This window comes from Cyprinus carpio, chromosome B20 (genome assembly GCF_018340385.1).
Source record: "Cyprinus carpio isolate SPL01 chromosome B20, ASM1834038v1, whole genome shotgun sequence".
In the NCBI taxonomy this organism is placed as follows: Eukaryota; Metazoa; Chordata; class Actinopteri; order Cypriniformes; family Cyprinidae; genus Cyprinus; species Cyprinus carpio.
In genome coordinates, this window is record NC_056616.1 from 30,358,171 (window position 1) to 30,380,493 (window position 22,323).

At 36.8% G+C, this 22,323-nt stretch overlaps 1 pseudogene; it reads right to left on the reverse strand.

The window, feature by feature from the left end:
- Window positions 1-1,428: 1,428 nt before the first annotated feature.
- LOC122140992 overlaps window positions 1,429-22,323 on the reverse strand; it is a 31,986-nt pseudogene continuing 11,091 nt past the window's right edge.

Below are 22,323 nucleotides of genomic sequence, written 5' to 3' on the forward strand. Positions count from 1 at the left end.
TTTTCACAGATGGAGATGATGTTGAAGCACGTTCTGTGTTACTGCATCACACATGAAGCACCAGTGTGAAACCAGAAAGAAACCTGTTATCCTGACAATTCAGAACTACAATGAATATTGTTTCCAAGTCAGTGAAAGCGTTCCGCCCTACTTCACGCTTATAATCAAGTCTCAAGTCACCAAAGATTAGAGCTGGAAAACCGCTCCATATTTCCAGTTATGAAAAGAGCCGCTTCCAAGAGTACAGTAAGTGCTTTTTATTTAACAAATGAAATGTGGACCAGAATATTTACTAAAGTACAATCTCTACATGTTCAACTAAAGCGTCTATATTAAATCTATGCATTATGCAGGAATGAGAAAGCTGGTCTAATGGACCAAATCAAATCCCAGAGTCAACGCCGAAAATACTGTGATGTCATTTTTGTTGTTATCGCAACAAATGTTCTAGCTGTTGAGGTCTATAGGCTGTCTACCCAACAAAACATGGATAACTTTAAACCTTAAATTTGCCTACTTTCTTTCACAACACAGTCCAGACCAGATATTTTCTGTGCGGAGTTTCACAGAAAGTTTAAAGCATCTGTATAATGTATCACATGAAAATACCATCATTAAATCACTCAGGGTTGGTTTATAAATAGTTATTTCATAATTCATTCATTTACCACATGGATCTGTCATTTAAATTCTCTGGATCATGTCAACTTATTATAAACCCTCTAGATGGTTCTTTTAATGTAAAGCATTATTGTAGTGATATTCACAATAATTCCATAAAAATATCACCCCAAAAAGCATTGTATATTTAATTAGACATAATACAGTTCATTTTGCAAATTATTTAAATTTTTTTGCAAAATAAATAAATAAAATAATCCAACGGTATTTAAACCAAAGGGGCAATTTTGAAAAAAAAATGTACAGAAATATACTGAGTAATTTCTTGGAGATGGGAGATGTTCTCTCTCTTCTTCTGAAAGGTTTGACTCCTCCATGTTATGACATCATTTCCTGTGAACGGAGCTCTTTCCGTGCTTCACCTTGTGTCTTTGTATTTCAGTTTTTCCTTGACAGTCAATAGCGAATATGGCATTTTTACAGAGATTTATATAGAATTATGTATATGTATATATATATATATATATATATATATATATATATATATATATATATATATATATATATACTTTTTTTTTTAGATTTTTATGATGTTTGTTGTTTTATTTATTGTATTTTTTTGTTTAGTCTGTCTGTCTTTTTTGACTACTTACTGCTCTCGGATGTGAGAGGCAGGACGTGATTGCAAAAAAACAACAGCACAAAAACAATTCAAAGACTGAGAGAAGAAATGGAATTCCAGGGCGTGCAAAGCCCAGCCACCATGAGAGGGGATTGGCGATATTAAACAACAAACAAAAACGGAAGAGTGGACGCCATCATGGTATGGTATTCCTCAGATTTGGGCCACTCTCAGTCTGTGCCGAAGTTCTGTAAGCAGACTGTATTTAATATTGTGCTAGGAAAGAGCGAGGGATCCCACTGGTCCAGCAGAGGAGAGATAAAGATGGGAGTGGGAGAAGGATTACGGATGAACAAGGCTGTGTAGGAGAACTCCTGAGTCCCTTTGGGCTCTGCTGTTTTGCGGAGATCAGAACTGGTACCATTTTTTATCCTTACACTTTAGCATCATCTGCAACGGGAGTAAAAAGAAGATCAAAGTTAGAGACACCAGCTGCACTGCCACATGATTCTAATGCACATTAAATTAACTTTTGTAATACATAAAATGTTTATCTATTTTTACAAAGTGATCCATCTGTTATTGGCGTCAGCGGTGGTAACGCTGTACCTCATGAGCGTGTTTGGAGAACGTGTCAGCACTGGCCATCATGGCTGCCGTCCGCTCTCTTCCACCCCTCGCTCAGTTTTTGCCCTCTCTCGTCCAACGCTATCCGAGCTCGAGCAAGATCACCCACGATGCCTGACGCTGCCCCCTTCATGCCTTCTATACCCCCAGGACCTGGAATGTGCTGAGCGAGACTGCGTGGTGCTTTCCCGGCTCCTGACTCACCGACTGAAAAACAAATACGGAAGCAGAGTGTGAAAAGAAGTGGAGGAAAAGAATGCTGCAAATGAGGTGACAGCACAACAGAGCACAAATGAGCTCTCTGATACAACAACATAGTGAAGAAGCCATTTTTAAGAACAGAACTTATTAAGATGGCAAAGAGGCACAGGAAGCACCTAGGCTAGATGTCTAGTTGTCACCAGTTGTGCCAGTTGTGATACAGTATATATATATATATATATATATATATATATATATATATATATATATATATATATATATATATATATATATATATATATATTAGTGCTGTCAAATGATTAATCACATTCAGAATAAAAGTTTTTGTTTAAATAACACATGTGAGTGTACTGTTTATATTTATTAGGCTATGTATATATAAATACACACACATGCACGTATATATTTAAGAAAAATATGTTGTTTGCATATTAAATATATAATATAAATTACATGAATATAAATATATACATGTAAATATTTGCTAAATATATACATAATAAATAAACACAGTACACACACATATATTATGTGAACAAAAAGGCTTATTTTGGATAATCGGTTGACAGCGATTTTTTTCTTTTTTTTTTTTTTTTTAGTTATGTGCTTGTGTATTTTGTTCTCTGCTTTTGTCATATTTATTAGATTTAAGAAAAAATATATGTTAACACTTTACTTAGAGCCTTTATGTGTAATGCATTATAAAAGTAGTTTTAATGCATTAATTATGCCTTGTAATGCACCTTATAAATGTACTGTACAATCTAATTTCATTAGCCCCTTTCACACATACAGACTTTTCCGGAAAATTACCGGTAAATTGCCGTAAAGAGATCATGTGTGAACAGGACCTTTTCAAAAATACTGGTAAATTCGTTCTGCCAATTTACCGGTATGAGAAGTTGTAACAGTACCAGTAAATTGCCGGAATTCTGCTGTTTGTGAACGCAGAAGGAAAATTACCGGTATGAGCACGTACAAATTCAGAACGCGGTGACGTAAGACGTCTACTCCGGGCCAATCATAACAATCTGAGGCAAATGACGCATTCACTCCACACTGTTTATATTTATGGATAGTCAAACCAAAGTTTTAAATGCTAAAATGGCTTGCGATAGAAATGTCATCCAGCTGGAGTGACAGTGAAATTAAAGCACTTCTCCTTATCTGGGCGGATGAAGAAATTCGTCGTCACCTAAGAGGAACTGTTAGTGATTCAGTAACGTATGATAAAATAACTAACCATCTCCGAGAGCAAGGCATTCACAGGACAAAAAGTCAGGTCATCAGTAAACTGAAAACATTGTGCTTTAAATATCTGAAAATAAACGAGAATCACAATCGAAGTGGTAGTGGAAGAATTTCTTAGTCGTCTATTACGATGTTTCTGACAAAAAAAGCTTCATGAATGCGAAAGTTTGAAACAAAAATGAAACCATCAACAAAAATACTAACCGCATATACTCCTCCATGTTTACAAATACAAGCGCAGCTGTTTAGAGGCTGATGATGTCACAGAATTTACCAGTATTTTGCAATGGATTAGTGAATGGTGCTTTTCCGGGAAAAAAGACGGAATGTTGTTGACTGTGTGAACAGTGCATTTTTGAATTTACCGGTAAAGTCGTTCCTGTAATTTTATGGCAATTTACTGGTATTACTGTTTGAAAGGGGCTATTGTTACACTACGCATTTTAAATCCAGTTATAATTATTTACAACAAGATATACCCCCGGTTTCACAGACAACGCTTAAGCCTAATCCAAGCCTAAAATCTACGTCTGAGCTGTTTCAACTGAAAGAAACTTACTCTGACTGATCTTAAAATATATCAGCATTAATTTATTATTTTAAGTTTTAGTCATTTTTTAGTCATTTCAGTAACTACAACTTATTTCAGTTTGTTGCCCAGGCAACATTTCCAATTTTCTGTTTAGGTTTTTAAGTTCAAGATTTTAATCTATTTATATTTTAATTAACAAAAAGCATTTTTATATTTTAGCTAAAAATAACAACATCAGTAATAGGTTTTTGTCAAAATTCTATCTCTGTGTAGTTTCATAAACATAATTTTGTATGTTGGATTCAAATGCCTTATTCAAAACAATGTTATATTTGAATAATCTGTGAATTATTTAATATAATGATATTTTTGTAGTAGGTGTTGGGTAAACAACTGAAATACCATGCACAATAAAATACACTGGCATACATGTGTTATTTTATATTCTTTTTTCATGAATCTCGGGTTGCCAGTGTGTTTTAGATGCTGTAGTTGTAGATGTATTAGTTGTAGATGTATTAATGATAACAAGTTAACAATGATAATAGCAACAGTTTTGGCTTTTCAATTGCAACATCTATTGTGACTGGGAAATAATTTGTGCCTATTGAGAATCTGACTTACAAAAGTGAACCCTACCCTGAAAAATATATTTACTGAAGTAAAAAGTGCGACAGCTAGCTCCCCACATCCTAAATGGTCATCTTTCAGCTTGTGGTCTACATTCCTACTTTTACCATTCTTGCTGAGATATTTTAAGCATCTAAGGGTAAAGAGCAGATAATGAAAAATAACTCACAGAGCTCTTCTCTGTCTAGAGACTGTGCTCCTCCTCCGAACAGACCCTTAAAGAATCCCCTGTTAGGAGCTTCAGGCGTCTCCACCGGAGTAAACAGCTCACCTAGCATCTCCTGCACAATTAAAATCACATCATCATCAACATTGTCGTAAATACTGTGCACCAGAAGAGTCTAGAAGAACGGTTTTGCTCACCTGTAAGTTCTCGCAGACCTCCTGGCTGTAGGTGATCCTCTGGATCTCAGTAGGGGAAATCAGGTACAAGGCCTGGCCGAGGTTGGTGAAGCAGAACGTTCTCGCTATCCGCATATCTGTCAGGGGTAGGTAATTTACATCCAGCAGTGGCCTCAACCCTGGCAGACTGAAACAGCATGACACAGTGAGACATTTCTTCAGCTCTGGGATTTTCTCACCTCCTCTATTATTCAAGAGCTGCAATGCTGAGACTGTGGCAGTGCTGATTTTGTCCTTCAAAATGTGCCGTTAAATTACAAGAAACAAGGATATTTGTAGATGATATCTGGAGTAATACCCCCAAGGTCTTCTTGTTTGATGGTTAACTTTGACCTTCCTACTGACAAACACACAGATGTTTGTCTGCCTTTCTGTCCTCTGAAGATTTATAAGCCAAAGCGATTTGGAGAGCAATACAGTGATTAGATCTGTGTTGCAATAGCAACAGGCCCCCTGGCTGACTTTGCTGAACAGTGGAGCAAGACGACAATATTGTATACTAAAAATAGCCTTATTTCCAAATTTACTGCGTGTGTTACAGTATATCAATATCAATCTACAAACAATTCCTCACATCACTGAAACAATCACCAGGAGTCTGCAGATAAACAATGCTTTAAAGGCGGACTGAGTTGGAGTCTTGAAAAGTGTAGCATTCAATATACTGTATATGTTATTTATTTAATATCAGTTCTTTACACGTATAAAATGACATTACAGTTGCCAGTCCGTTTTTTTTTTTGTTTTTGTTTTTTTAACAAGATAATATCTGTTTTCCCAGTTTAATCGTGATGGATTCATAGATTTTTCTGTATTTACGCATCCCTACATACAGTTTTAATTTAATGCACTTAAATCAACCCTCATCTGGCTTGTGTTAAGGGCATCTTCTCTCACCTGAGGGTCATGATGTGTCCATTGGCACAGAAGCAGGCCACACAAATGCCGGTGTTAATCTGTACCACATCTGCCCGCAGCACAAAAGATGTTTCGGTGATGTTGTGTTTAAATACACAGGTCTGAGAGGGCAGGGATATGACTTTGGCCTGTTTCTCAGAGCACAGCACAGCATATTGGTTTTCATTCAGTTCCTGGGATGTGGATGGGGCGAGACAGACACCGGCCGTCTCTTACGGACCTTGTCCCGCTCCTCTCCATTGGGAACCGGAGCATTGGGTTCATACCATGGCTCAAAAGCAGAAGGGAGGAGAGACCCTGTAGAATCTAGGAAAGCCATCCGCAGAATGCTGCCCTTCAACCTGACAAGAGTTCCTGTACAGAAAGGGTTGAGATATCAGAGTCAAACAAACTAACCTTCAATTAAAGGATTAGTTGATCCAAAAATGAAAATTTGCTGAAAATTTCAACCAAGATGTAGATGACTTTGTTTTTCTTCATCAGAACAGAGTTAGAGAAATTTAGCATTACATCACTTTCTCTCACCAATGAATTCTCTGCAGTGAATGGGTGCCGTCAGAATGAGAGTTCAAACAGATATAAAACCATCACAATAATCCACAAGTCCATAATTAAAGTGCTTTCACTTTAAACCTTTGCTTCTGGCCAAAATATGTATCCATAAACCATAACGCTTCCCTCCAGAGAAAAGGTCATCTCATCTGAATCAGGAGAGAAATATCCACAGATCAAGAAGTGAAAACAGTTTTACACAAATAAGTCAATTGATTTTAATGTGAGAAGACAGACGATGGACTTCTTTTTTTTTACATTATTTTAGAATTATGCACTTGAATTTTGGCCAGAAGTGACGGGTAATTTTATTACAAACACACACAGCTTTTTTGCTTTACAAGACATTAATTGATGGACTGGAGTTGTGTGATTACTTGTAGATTATTGTGAGGTTTTTTATAAGCTGTCTGGAATCTCATTCTGACGGCACTCATTCACTGCAGAGCATCCACTGGTGAGCAAGTGATGTAATGCTAAATTTCTCCAAACCTGTTTCGATGAAGGAACAAAACTCATCTACATCTTGGGCTCAGGCTGAGTACATTTTTCAGTAATTTTCATTTATTCCATTATTTCATTTATTTTTTCATATATTATTTTCATTTCATTTCCATTTAAACTTCTAATGTACTAACTTACCACAAGGGGAGACGATGACTGGTTGCAGAAGCCTCTGCTCTCCAGCAGGGGGCAAGTGTTGAGGGAGATTGCCAAGACTGTTCCCAAGGACGTGCCAACCCACAGACTAGGTGTAAGTCCACCATCTGTTTTACGGTTGTACGTCTCACAGAAATAGAAAGATGTTACGGCCTCTCGTGCTTCCTTGTCAATACTGGTCACACTGGAGCTCCGTGAGCGGCTGAAGGAGTTGTGTCCCTGTTGGTCTAGGGGTATGGAACCCCGTGGGGGACATACAGAGAGTAGGACAGTAGAGGAGAAAACACACAAAAAAAGTAAAGCCCCCACTCTGAGATGACAACCAACAGATTAACAGATTGACAGAATGACTTTTTCCATATCAGCCTCTTCATCTTGAGCAGAATTAAATTTAAATAAATGTTCTGCCTTTGTGGTTTTATGCACAAGTTAAAACACACAATATCCTTCAGTGGTGAGAAATGACCTTTGATGTGGGAAATGAGGCAGTCTCTTCCCAGTGTGATGGAAATAAATGGTATTCCCAAGATTTGGTGACCAGGTGCCCTATTTTCCTGGAACACTTTTCATATTTTAGACCCTTTTAATCCGACCTCATTTATCTGAAAATTGGCCCCTACTAGACCATCTTCTAAAATAAATCTTTGCATCTGGACATGTTAAAGGGGTCTGAACATGGGACTACTCTGGGAAAAGCTAGACGTCTGGTCATCCTATCCAAGATGCGTACGGTCTAGAAATTAACAACAAACAAATAAATAAAAATAATGAAAGAATGTGAGAGAACTAAATTTTTAGTTTTCATTATTATGACATAATATCTTCCTCATTTAAACCCTACACTACCATTCAAAATTTCCAGATTTTCTAATGTTTGGGGGGGGGGGGTCTTAAGCTCAACAATGGCTACCAATTTATTTGATCAAAAATATAGCAAAATCAGTTATATTGTGAAATACGTTACAATTTTTATATTTTAATAATTTTACATTTATTTATTTCTGTGATGGCAAAGCTGAATTTTCAGCAGCTGTTAGTATGTTTATGCCATTCTTTAATGAGTTGCGGTCCAATTTTTTTTTAAATTTGCCTCTTTTAATATAGTACGTAGAATAAAACTTCCAATGAAAAGTTCACGTGAGGGATAATTACATTTGAAAAGAGACATGGTCATTGTATAATTGTATCGTCTACACAAACCATTTTGTGCTTGGACCCCAATTATGGTTATATTTCTTAATATTATCAAAGCTGAATAATGTTGTGCTGCTTTAGATTTTTTGTGACAAACATAGAACACTATAAATGTCATTGGTTGATCAATAAAATGCATGTGCTTGATGAAAAAAAATAAATAAAATAAAATTAATTGATCCCAAACATTTGAACAATGTATACATTTAAAAGTTTCCTTATTCAAATCAAACAATTAACTGATATCCTGTAGAAGTTTATAGGATATGCAGGGGGAACATCTTACAATCTTTTTTATGATCTTACATCAAACTACTCATCTGATTTTCCTTTCATCAACATCAGTGCGAATTCCACAAAGTACTCCTTGAGGAATTCCATTAAACTCTCCTGCTGGAAAGTGATGACGCGACGGAATCTGATACTGAATTAATATACCACAATGCTACTTGTGTTGTTCAGGATACGAGTTGGAAAGACTGACTAGAGGACCAGACTACATGAAAGTGATGCAGTGTTTTGGCCATGCTTACGTGTGACCATATGGAAACACACACAAGACTTTGATAAACCAATTCCAGTCATGACCCATAGGTAGTCAGACCCACAACTTCAATACAAATTAAATCAGCTTCAGTGGATCGTTTTCTGATAAACTGTATTTCTAACACGTTTCAATCCAGAAATCGCAGTATAAACTCTGAAAGTTCAGGAATTCATGAGCCACCATAGTCTTGGGCTAACCTGACATTGTAGTCAATCTAAATTAGCATGTGACTCTCCAGTTTCTGATAATGTGCTGATGGCACGTCCACATTCAAAGGCTGTGTAGCTGAACACAAACGTCGAGGCCTTACCCAAGTCGGGCTTTAGCTCTCAGTAGGCAAGCTTTAATTTCGTGACATCTTTGCTGGAAAAAGAGAACACTCTCTTTACAAACACACATTGAATCCGTGCAGTAAAAGCCATGCAATGCTTTGAACTAGTTGTGCTTGAACACAACACCAAGACAACATAAGCTAAAAGGTTTTTACATCCGAGGGAACACAAATACTTTCAAACAAGGACGAAGGAGACACTGCAATATGTTTCAGACGAGTCAGAGACAAACTCATAATGCTGCATGCTGGACAAACAGTACTGTGGATGTAAATGGGTGTAATTTGGTCACAAAGCCTATCTCTTCCCCATCCCCGTGCTTATCGCGGCGTTTCATTGTGCCGCTTACTCCGCCCTGGTCTCTCCTTTTGATCCCTCTGTCGTCCCTTTAAAATTTAAATAAATGTATGGCCTTTGTGGTTTATGCAAAAAGTATAAGAAACACCACAAAAAATATCTCAGTGGTGAGAAAATGACCTTTGATGGTGGGAAATGAGGCAGTCTTTCCAGGTGATGGAAATAAATGGTCTGTGCCAAGTTTGGGGCATGACAGGATGCCCTTTTGGTTTCTGGACACTTATATATTTTAGACCCTTTTATCCGACCTCATTTATCTGAAAATTGGCCCTACGGCCCAGCTTCTAAAAAAATCTGCACTGGACATGCTTAAAGGGGTTGAAATGGGACTACTCTGGAAAAGCTAGGAAGTCTGGTCATCCCTATCCAAGATGCGTCACGGTCTGAAATAACACAAACAAATAAATAAAATAATGAGAATGTGAGGAGAACTAAAGTTTAGTTTTCATATTATGACATGTATAATACTTCTCATTTAAAACCTACACTACCATTCAAACCTTTCAGATGTTTCTAAGTTTGGGGGGGGGGGGGGTCTTAAGCTTTCAACATGCGATCATTTATTGTATTCAAAACTATAGCAAAATCAGTTAGTATTGTGAAATACTGTGACAATTTTAGATTTTAAGTAATTTACATTATTATTTCGTGATGGCAAATGCTGAATTTTCAGCAGCTGTTATGCCATTCTTTAATGAGTTGCGGTCCAATTTTAAATTTGCCTCTTTTAATATAGTACGTAGAATAAAACTTCCATGAAAAGTCACGTGAGGATAATTACATTTGAAAAGAGACATGGTCATTGTATAATTGTATCGTCTACACAAACCATTTTGTGCTTGGACCCCAATTATGGTTATATTTCTTAATATTATCAATGCTGAATAAAGTTGTGCTGCTTAATATTTTTGTGAAAACTATCACTATAAATGTCATTTTTGATCAATTAAATGCATCCTTGATGAAAAAAAATAAATAAAATAAATTAATGATCCCAAACATTTGAACAATTGTATACATTTAAAAAGTTTCCTTATTCAAAACAATTAACTGATATCCTGTAGAAGTTTATATGATATGCGAGGGGAACATCTTTACAATCTTTTTTATGATCTTTACATCAAACTACTCATCTGATTTCCATTTCAAATCAGTGCAATTCCAGAAAAGTACTCCTTGAGGGAATTCCCTTAAAAACTCTCCTGCTGGAAAGTGATGACCGAACTGAATCTGATACTGAATTAATATACCAGCAAATGCTGACTTGTGTTATTCAGGATAAGAGTTAGGAAGACTGACAGAGGACCATGACTACATGAAAGTGATGCAGTGGTTTTGGCCATGCTTACGTGTACCATATGGAAACACTCAAGACTTTTGATAAACCAATTCAGTCATGACCCATATGTATGTCAGACCCACAATTCAATACAAAATTAAATCAGCTTCAGATGGACCTTTTCTAATAAACTGTATTTCATAACACGTTTCAATCCCAGAAACTCAGTATAAACTCTGAAAGTTCAGGAATTCTGAAGCCACCATAGTCTTGGGCTAACTGACATGTGATATTCAAATTCAATGAGCATGTGGACTCCAGTTTCTTGATAATGTGCTGATGGACTCCACATTCAAAAAGCTGTAGTAGCATGAACACAAAGCTCTAGGCTTACCCAAGTCTGGCTTTAGCTCAGTAGGCAAGCTTAATTTCCGCGGATTATCTTTGCTGGAAAAAGAGACACCTCTCTCTTTACAAACACATTGAAGCCTCAGTAAAAGCCATGCAATGCTTGAACTAGTTAAAGCTGGAGAAAACACCAAGACAAATATAGCTAAAAAGGTTTTTTAATCATCCTGAGGGACACAAATACTTCCAAACAGACCTAAGGAGACACTGCAATATTTTTTCAGCAGTAGCAGAGACAAACTGCATAATGCCGCATGCTGGACAAACAGTACTGGGATGTAAATAAGTGTAGCCTGACGCACATATCAGCCCTGAAAGGAAAAGAATTAACATCAGAACAGACAAAAATAATCATTCTCAGTAGCTCATGCCACAAGCATGCACCACATAGGAGAATCCAAATCCAGACATTATGGCTTATATATGGATGAGTTTTGTACATTTTGTATAATATAATTGTATATATACTCCTTGCTGCAGAGGCATATGTTGGACTTATCTATTATCTTTCACAAATAAATAAATAGCTGGTAGATGAACATGTGACCTCGCTTTGTCAGCAAAAAAATATCTAAACATTCTAAAAACAAGATAAATTTACTGATTTCGAGAAACAAACTGAATAAGATTCATTGTTTGTATTTATTTAATACTATTTTCCAAATTTACATCAAGTAGCTTTATATTTATTTTTTATTGATTTCTTTTTTCTTTTTTTTACAATGCGTTTATGTGTTCATTGATTAACTGGAATGGAAATTGGAACTAAATGGTATATTTAATGATAGCACTATATAGATTTTTGATTATTTGTGTTTTATATAATATATCTTAAAATAAGTCTTAATATATTATGACAGATTTGCTTCTCAAATAAAATATACTTATTCCCTTTAAAGTATTAAGATATTTTTTAAGTGGACAAAATAATGATTTACAGTTGTTATTTTTTTTTTTTTTTTGTTTGGTTTTTTGTTGCAGTGTAATGAGCCTCAGTGAGTCATCAAAAAAAAAAAAAAAAATCATCAAGAAAGCAACAAAACAAAAACAGCCTTCACAGCTTTATATAAGAAGTCTATATAAGAACAACTAAAGAAAACTAAATGGTTAATTACCCAAAACTATATGTTTTGTTTCCTAATAATACCACTGCTGGTTGCAATCCATCTAAATAAATGTATTGTTCAAAATGCAGCAGCAGAGATGTAACGGACATAAAGAGACAGAAAGTACAGGGAAGATCGACAAAACCGAAAACCTTCATTCCTACAGACAGACAATTGTAGGACTTAGCCATCGGTGTGTGAAAAAGAGAAGCCTCAAGCAAATCACCACAAGCACATTTCACCATAAATGCATGCGTGCTACATGAACGTAGAATGCAGTGGGAATTTCCATCAGGGTTATTCAAGCAACTTTTTCTGAGGACAGCTGCTTCCTCTGTTTTTTTCATACATAGAGACAGAGACAGTGTGAGCTGAACAAAACCAGTGGAACCTCTTCTACACCGGCCATCCAACCTTACCTCCTCTCCCTCCTCCATTGAAGAATTGTGATGGTTTGACATAAAGACTGTTTGGGAGGAAGTAAAGATTAGACAGTTAGAGATATTTACGCTTTTTGGGAGCAACATACAGCGCAGGAGAACCATAACGTGTTAAAAAAAAAGATTACATATCGACCGGGTTGTTTTGTTTGTTATGCATTTGGTTGGCTTTTCCGTGACAGTTGCATCATTGTTCTGTATCTGCCCATTCGCGGGGTTACTGATGGGGTATGCGCTATTTGCCCCCATAATTACAGAGACCCCTTCTGTCAATATTTGATCAAACCACCTTGATGAGAGAACGCTTCCGAGGTCGTGTGCTCAACAGAATACATTCTCATTTGATCTGCCCTTTCGGAGCAAATCTTATCCTATTTTGAGACTGCCCCGGTCTCCGAGTGTGAATGTACGCTATTTCTAGAAGGAGTTTTTTAGGTTGTATTCGGCATAATCCATGCCACCTTAAGCTGCGCTAAATGAACTAAAGATAAGAGAATGCCAAATGCTTTAAGATTAACTTGTCCCTATACTGTGTTTTTAACCCTTGAATATGTTTTGCATTTATTATATTGTCTCGATTCTACACACAAAAACATATGCAAATTCTTGAATTAATGAGTGGCTGAAATAATGTGGTCTTTTTTTTCGGAGTTTTCGCAGGGAAACTCTTAGCGGAAGACGTGATATTCTATAGCAAAGGTTAAGAATACGTGAGGGAACAAAACGTATCCCTTCCTGCGGATAAGTTTTACTTTGGCATAACACTCTTGCCATCTAACAGACACTAAAAGTAAAATCTGTTATGTGCCACATCTTCGAAAGTGAATATTTGGTTAGCACGTTACCTTCAGTTGACAGTATCTGAAAGCAATCAATATCTCTCATTTATACCACAGTCTAAAAGGCACTCTCAACTAAGGAGTGCTGTGTTTTACAGGTGCAATTGACAAGCTTTGGTGTTGTCCTAGTATAATTTTAGGTTTAATGTGTCTTGTTCGCCACGCAAGACAAGTCGTGTCTTGATCAGAGACTGTCTGAAGCACGGCTAAACAATTTCAACCGGTGTTGCACATATTAATTTTCAGAAACCACTTCTAACAACATGGTGTTGTTGTCTTTATGATTGCAGTGGAGTTTTACTTTAGCAAAATACTTTGAAACAGAGAACAGTTTTTGCTGAGTTGGAGCACAAATGGTGCTGCGCCTCAGGTCATGATATCATCCCCGGTTCAGTGGGTTTTGAACCTATGACTGCTTGCTAGACCCAGATGTTAAACCACTATCTCTCCACTCAGGCGAAGGCGGCAACTTGTCACAATGTCAAGTCCACCATTACGCATTCTATTTCACACTTGCCAGCCTTCATCAGTCATCTGTGACCTTTGGTGTAACCTTTTTCTTCGCACTCCCACCAGACACCATGATCACAAGTTTTGAGGATGTTACGTAAGGTGTGTCCCTGTTAACACTGCCAGCGGATTTTCAGCAGTAGTGCTTGTTTATATACTGATGAGTAATAACAAAATAAATCCAAGCTTCCTTGGGTGTTGATTAAATTAGTAATGAATCAGTCAAAAATCATTATGTACTCACCCTCATGGCTGTTTTTCAGATTAGTCATAGTGGTTTAAACATAATACAGTAAAGGCTGGTTTTGTTGAAAATGGATCAATAAGTTTAATGAAAACTCTCTGAAGGGATGTCAAGATTTTCAGTAAATAATGTTCAATGTTGGTTTGAGCCCCAGGACAAACCTACTGTAAGGAAACTCAGAAGACATGACATCACTACTGTTCAAAGGCTCACCAAGGGGTCAGTTTTAATATTTAAAAATATCTCAAATATATTTAAAAAAGTATCAGCATGGCTGTATTTATTTGATAAAAAAAATAAAAACAGTTTCACCAACAAATTTTAATTTTGTGAAACTACTGTTTACCATTAAATAACTGTTTTTTATTTTATATATATTAAAAATTTGCAATTATTGGGAAACTGGCAAAGCTGAATTTTCAGCAGCCCCCCCCCACAAAATTTTTAGTTCAGTTTCAATGTCACATTTCACCCTTTAACAAATAATTCTAATATGCCTACTTGATGCTAACCGTAACATTTCTTATTATTGTCAGCTGAATAGAAATCTTTGTAACAATGTCCTGTCACTTTTGATCAAAGAAACTGAATGCATGCCTTGCTGGAAAAACGTATTAATGTCTCACTGACCCCCAAACTTTTGAACAGCAGTGTACAGTTTATTTAGTCATTTTTTCCACAATAAGAAATTTTGTCAGTGTGGGCAGGTTTGAAACACCATGACAATGAATAAATAATGACGGAATTTTCATTTTTCTGTGAATTATCCCTTTAGTCCTGAGCAGAGGAATTGGTTGAAATGCCTAAAATGCCCCCGCTGGGGTGGATAGCTCAATAACATCTGTGTTTCGAGCAAACTCCAGTGTCAGGACTAATCGGTATGATGGTGGCAGGAGGCAGTATGGGATTGTATCATGCTCTGAGGGGGTGTTTTTAACCTGAGGGGTGGGGGATTTGCAGCGATCCTCTGAGGTGGCTGAGCCCTCTTAATGTCACAAGGCCGGTGTAGAGAGAAAAGAAACATGATTGTCACACCCTATGGGAAAACGTGTTAAAGTGTGCTAAAGTATCAGTCTCAACCTTGTGTAAAAGTAGTCTAAAGAATTATTTTAGACAGTACAATTGCCTATACTCACATTAGTGTGAGGTGCAGTGTGTAGCCTTTGCTCCCAGATCTTGGAGTTGAGATGCAGAATGGGCAGAAAGGAGCTGACCCCAGCTGCTCTGATCAAGCACACTCCCTGTGCGCATATCTCGGGACAGATCCCAGGCCAGCCCCGCTAAATATCACTCATTACCCCTTGAAACAAACACGCACATACACACCCAGATAATCTAATCAACCTCAATCCATTGCCAAGTCCCAGTCAATCGTCTCTCTTCCTTACATCATGTGTTTCCGCTGCAATTGTGCAATGTTGTTGCCCAGCCACCATCAGGGGGACACACTGCTGTATCCCCCTCGCTGCACAGCTGCATGTCCTGCCAATGGTGTGCTGTTCATATATATGTGCTTTGTCTATTATAGATGAAAACCATGTTTGTGTGCATATCAGACCTCCAGAAGGCTGTCGGCTCTTGCGGGGAGATCGCAGTTGTCTCTGATACGGATCATTAGAGCCGTACAATTCCACAGTTCCCAGATTCAACAGAACAGTTCTTCTGTAAGTAATCCACTACTGCCAGACCATTGCTATTGCCAAACAACACCCTATGTTACACACAAACATAAAAGACAGCAAGTGATTTTGTCCTCAAATTCGAAGGATTTTGGGTTTATGCTGGTTTAGGATTTTGGTTTATGCTGCTATAGTGATTATTTAATCAAGTTAATATATTTTACACACACAATCATTTATAATTTATACACACATTCAAAAGTTTGATGCATTAAAAGATGCATTAAAATGATCAAAAGTGACAGTAAAGACATTTTATTCTAATCCACTTTTAACCATTACTTTCTATTTTTGAATTCTGTTCTTCAAAGTGAATCCTGAGAAAAAAAAAATGGTTTATACTGGTATGGTAATACTTTACGTAATAAGCAAAACTTGCACGAGTGCCAAATCAGCATATTATTAGAATGATTTCTGAACAATCGTGTGACACTGAAGATTGGAGTAACCGTGATGCTAAAAATTCAGCATCACAGCAATTATTTTGTTTTAAAGAGTTATTTTTTGTAATACTATTTCACATTATTATTAAACTGTTTTTTGATCAAATGAATGCACAGATGGTAAGCATTAGCAACTTCCTTCAAAAACGTTACAAAACATACAGACCCCAAACTTTGAAGGATTGTGTAAGCCAAGTTTTATAAAGCCTTACTATAATTTTGTGTGTGAGGAACAAACCAACATAGGTGTCATTATTCATTGAAAATCTTGATATATATTTAAATCTATGTTTTAAGATTTTAAAATATTTTTAATATAACAAAAGAACAAAGCAAATATTGTCCTTTCATAAACTTTTCCGACAGTCTGCAGCATTTGGCTGAACCACCTGACAAAACAATATAAAACAAGTCTTCAAATCTTCAGGTAACTCACAAGCCATAGCTGGAGTTGATGGCCAAGCTGCTGATCTGCTGGGGCGGCTCTCCACTGACCCACACCAGCTGTACCACCAGCTCCACCTGATACCCTGAAGACTGCTTTAGAGGGACTGCTGCGCACCCTGAGGGAATGACAGAGAGAGGACATGGGTTATTCATAGTCCCTGCCAAAAAAAAAGTACAACATTTACTCTATAATGACATATAATACTTACTGAGGATGGGAATGAGTACCCAAGCACTTGAAAGTGTCATGATTAATCATAAAAACTAGCAAAATCTAGTAACAGCTATACAAAGATGTGCCAAAAAGGGGCCTCACAGTGCATGGTGATTTGTCAGACAACCATTTGCGTCAATACTGTGAACACTAACTTTCAGTCAGAAGCAAATACATCCCTCAACGCTCTCTTTGGAAACAGCCAGACAGGGCGCAGCTAAATGGAACAGAACACAGAAGTCCTGAAATGTGTTTGTAAAAGCTAAGAACTATTTTTAACTTGACACTTAAATTTGGTGCATATTATCTGTTGGGTTCTCACAAATCAAATGAACTGATCATGTGAACTCCTTTCTAAAGACAATTAGATGTTTTCAATCCAATGAAACATAAGATGCTCTTTGGATCATTTTCAAATCATGCTGGATCACTTGGTCATCAGGTTTTACACAAATTAGTGGAGTTAATATGGGCCGAGTGCTGCTGTCAAAGCAAAAGGGCAACATACCAAATACTAAAAATACTACACTCTCAGAAATAAAGGTAAAAAGCTGTCACTGGGGCAGTACCTTTTCAAAAGGTACATGTTTGTACCTAAAGGGTCCATTTTGGTACCTTAAAGGTACATTTTAGTACTTAAAGTGTACATATCAGAACCTAATAGGAACAAAAGTGTACCTTCTTAAAAGGTGACGGCTTTTGCACCATTACTTATAATATAGTAAAAAATAAGCATTTTTTAAACATCAAATAAACATCAAAATGTTCTGCCAATAATATAATTTGCATTGGAAAAAAAATGTCTAAATTAAAAAAAAAAAAGTCATATAGAGGCATTTACATGAGTAGCCTCAGACTTTTGAATTCCCTGTTATGTGTATTAAAATACAACTTGCAAAGCAGAATTACTTTAGGCAGGGTATGTTGTCTCGGATCCCATCTGACGAGTTGCTGCTAGTGGAGGTGTGTGTCTGAGGGGCAGCGGTTTGTGGACTGGGGGAGGTGCTTGGTGTGGGAGGAGCTGGTGTCTGATCTCCTCCCCCTTCTGGAGACTCCAGATCATTCAGCTCATACTGTAACCTGACCTCCAATAACTGTAAAACACACACACATGTACACAGGTAATTGACACTATTGTGCTTGAGAACAGATGTTTATGATTCAGCTAAACACACTGAGTTAATTGATCCCCATTGGTGTCTCTATTCTTAATATGAGACACACTAATTGGTGTGCGTGTCTCTTCCAAGTGAGTGTTTATAATGTGTGTGAGAGTCACGGGACTGAAGGTGCTAATAGGCTTAATTTGCCCTCATTATACCGAAGTGTAAATGTTCAGTCAGCAGAAGATGGTAACACTAATGGTTTTCCCACATTTGCGCTGAGCATGCGCCTCTGTTAACCAATGAGATTCGTTCCTGTGCCTGAAATTCACGTTTCCCCAATATGACAGTATTCGAACATTTGATTCATTATTATCCTGTTTTATGATTCATGTATTAATATGTAAATAAGTTGCGTCGTTTAAGCATTAATAAAGCACTATTGCTTAATTGCTTCAGTCTACCACATTATATATTTTCCCACAATAAATCATATGGAAATTCTAATTATTCACAGATATATTTTCTAATAGCATTATCATAAGCGCTCATTTATTTATGGGTCATGGAAGCATCAGTATGCAAATGTACGGCTTGCAAAAAAACACTGAGAGGGCAAAATGAATGCAGTATGAATTATTCAAGCTCTATATACAGCTAGATGTGGTGAACATTAATTAAAACGGCTTTGAAAGGCTTAGGGATTTAGTTAAGCATCTGAGTAACAACTGTTCCTCGGATATCCTTAGTTGGCTCTGTAGACGGCACATACACGTACAAATGCACAAAAACATTCAAGTCACTGAACAACATCCATTTAATGAACAGATTTTATATTATTATTAACGTTATGAGTCATGGCAGTTGTCAGGAAACTAAAATAACTCGAGACGGGGAATAAGAGAGAGAGACTGAGAGTGTCTATAAGGGCAGCATTACTCATTACACTCCAGAAAACAACGTTTTTTTAAGACAAAAGCACCTCAATTAAAAAAAAAATTAAAATCTTGCATAATTCTTACGAAATAATTCTAACATTAAAATGTATGAACAACATATTTTTACCTGCACAACCTCTGTGGTGATTTCTTGTTTGCTGAACCTGTATATGATGACATGTGCAGAAACACCAGCCACACAAAGCATGCGGCTCCTCGGGACACCAAGACATCAACTGAATGGCGAATGGGTCCTCATCCACAATCTCTGTGTTGGGTTTCTCCTCCTTACAGCGTGCCTTCTCAAACACCTTAGCTGTCTTCAGCTTGTACAGGACCTGGAGCATTACTGAACACATGGCAAGTGGAATTCATAGAAAAAAGTTAGAGATAATTGTAGTCAACCAGTCATTAACACAAAATTAGAGATTTTTGTCATATTGTCATCTAATATCACTATAATGTTAATAAAGTTAATCTTTAAAAACATTAAATTGCTTTAAAAACATTGTTAAAATGTAGTCTTATGCAAATCTCTAAATAAATATCATTTTTTTCATACTGTACATTATAATGTTGTGATGTCTAAATTCACCTGTGTCATTTAAAATTGATTTGACTTTTTGTGTGTTTTATTTCGCATTTATTTAATCAAACTAGCACTACAGTACATTTAATAACGGCAATTTATTGTTGATCAGCCAAGAGCAAGAAAATAATTACTGTCTTATTGGTTTCAGACAGAACTTTAATACTGATGCATCCTTATGTTCTATTAATTTGAAGAGGTTTATTTTGCATATTCATGTTGCATATTACCAGCTTACTGTACATTATCTGTTTTATTACACAACTACTTCTCATATCAATAAATTAATGAATGAATGAATAAAGGACACAAACAAATTTTAACTTAAATTATTTTAGACAGAAATCTAACACACTTTAACAGGAAATAGGTTGCTTTGGACAATAAAAAAAGACCACAAAATGCTGTGAATAAACAAATCAGAATCTAGCATTCTAAACAACAAAGTCATATAACTTCTAGAATTGTACAATTAATGTTTTAGAGGATTAAATGAATGATGGGAAGTGTTTCAATGCTATCAAATGCATACATGTGTTTTGTCCAATTTTTGAGGGCCTCTAATCCACTGACTCCAATTGTTCAGTTCAGCCAAAGCAAAAAAATATTAAATGGCATAAGATTAGCCACTCTGTCTTAGCAGGATTAAAAAGTCCTATCTAATTAGCTTTATATTTCATTGGTGAACAAAATGAGGGCCACTTTGGTTTTAAATTATCTTCTACCACTAAGAAAACTCATTTGAATGTTAAACATGCACTTGTGTGAGGGGTTTGCAACTTTGTGGTATTTTTAATATTGCAATGTCCTTTAGCACCTACAGGAGGTACAGGAACAGTGGAAACTGTAGTCTGCAAAGCTCACAGTTTAAGCAAGGTCAAATGGCATGTACAGGTAACACTATCACCACGCTGGTCTCTCTCAGCGGTGCACAAGGTAAGAAAAAGCCTGTGGGATCTGGGGAGTTTTTTGTGTGAGACATTATAAGGTCAGTCTCCAGTGGGGTCATAAATCATGGAAAATTGCCTTATTGTTAAGGTAAATTATGTCTGAAGTCAAGTTATACTCCAACAGTGGTCAGCAGAATCCAGTTATTAAGTGTTAGTCAAATGTGATTGTAACTGTAGCCAAGTCCCTTTACACCAACTCTTATCTACCTGAATGGGGAATATCATAACCTCAAAAAACTGCTTTACCGAACTCACATTCAAATAACGTATTTCAAATTGGCAATAACATCTGACATAAACTGACCCAGAAATGCTGTTCTCAAATTGCTCAAACTGAGTGAAAAAAAGCATGTATTTTGAGTTGGTAAAGCCAATGGGCACGTGCAGTCAGGAAACTGACTCTCTATACGCACCAGAGCTTCAGTTTTGCCAACTGGCTCCACCTGACTAATTCCTCTATGTTGCGTGTTGCACTTGCCATTCACAGTAATATGATTGAAATATTTTGGTCTACAGTCTTTGCAGTTGCCAAAATAGCAGTGCATGTCACTAGCAATACCAAGGTCATGGGTTCATGTCCGAAAGATGACAAAAATCTGATATAAAACTTTTGTTTTTAGATAAATGCTTCTGCCGAGTTCAATATGAAATGCAAATGTGTTTGAAGCAAGTTTATGAGCTTTGACAAAACTATTATACCGCACACATTGTGGTAAATGGAACTATTATACCGCACACAAGTGGTAAATGGGGTGAATGTGGAAGTCAGAAAGACTCGGTACTTACTTGCTGAAGCATCCCAGAACTTCACTGAACCATCTGCATGCCTGCAAGAAGAGCAGAGAATCTTTTATTTCAACTGTCTCATACATTTTTTTATACACAAACCCACATAAACTCACTGTCACTTTCCCATTACCACATGTATTCAAACAAACCACTGAGGTAAGCTAAGTTTCTATGTCAGATAAAAGCTAGTCTAGAGATGAGAGGAAGTGCTCTTCCCACTGCTGTCAAACCCACTAAAAAAAGCGAAAAAAGCTTCTGTCATCCCATGGGCGGTACATCAGAAAATGCATACTTTTTTTGTCATACTTCCCTTTCGCTACCGTCTTGTCCTGCTCATTACTCTCTCTTCTGCACTCCTCCTCCTTCTTCTTATACCCTGCCTTCTTCTTTTACTCCATTTAAGGTTTTTTTTTGCAATTTCTGCCATTTCAGCAGAACTACGAATGGCAAGAGAGAACAGAGCATACACACACATTCACTTGCTCACACACAAGTGCACACTGCTCTTACCCAGTTATTATTATTTCAGGGTAGCTTTGTGTGCCCAAGCCCCAGTTTCCACCACTGATAGGCCATTCCTGTGATGAACAACAGAACCACATAAAAGCACTTTAATCCATGAAACTAACCACATAAATCCAACATTTCTCGACATATGAGAATAGAGGAAATTTAGTAGATATTGCCCTAAAGCATGTGAGCATTCCTGGGAAACTTAATAAAACGAAATCTGCCAATTTGTAAGTTTTAGTAAGCGTACTCTTAATATAATGACTGTGGCTTGCACTGGCAGCCACAAAACATTTCTGCAACGTGGGTGGAACCTTTATTAAATGGCTGGCGAGACTCTATAGGAAAGCATTTCCTCACGAGGCGTG